Source organism: Orycteropus afer, unplaced genomic scaffold (genome assembly GCF_000298275.1).
Source record: "Orycteropus afer afer isolate SDZICR_OR568_19922 unplaced genomic scaffold, OryAfe1.0 scaffold00297, whole genome shotgun sequence".
Classification (NCBI taxonomy): Eukaryota; Metazoa; Chordata; class Mammalia; order Tubulidentata; family Orycteropodidae; genus Orycteropus; species Orycteropus afer.
In genome coordinates, this window is record NW_006921884.1 from 3,393,826 (window position 1) to 3,394,124 (window position 299).

Here is a 299-nt window from a genome sequence, read left to right on the forward strand (position 1 = left end):
GTATTGATTTCCTTATTTCTTTTTCAGCAATCTCTTTGCTGGTGTAGAGGAATCCAACTGATTTTTGGATGTTGATCTTGTATCCTGTGACATTGCTAAATCTCTCAATTAGTTCCAGTAGGTTTTTGACTGAATCTCTTGGGTTTTCTAGGTATATATTCAATATTTTTTTTGCCAAACTCATAATTCAAATGCTTAAGTACAATTAGGATTCTTTTAAAAAAATTCATAATGATTTTGATATATAAATTTATTTAACAGTGATTGAGTTCATGTATTAGAAGCCAAAGTATGAAAAA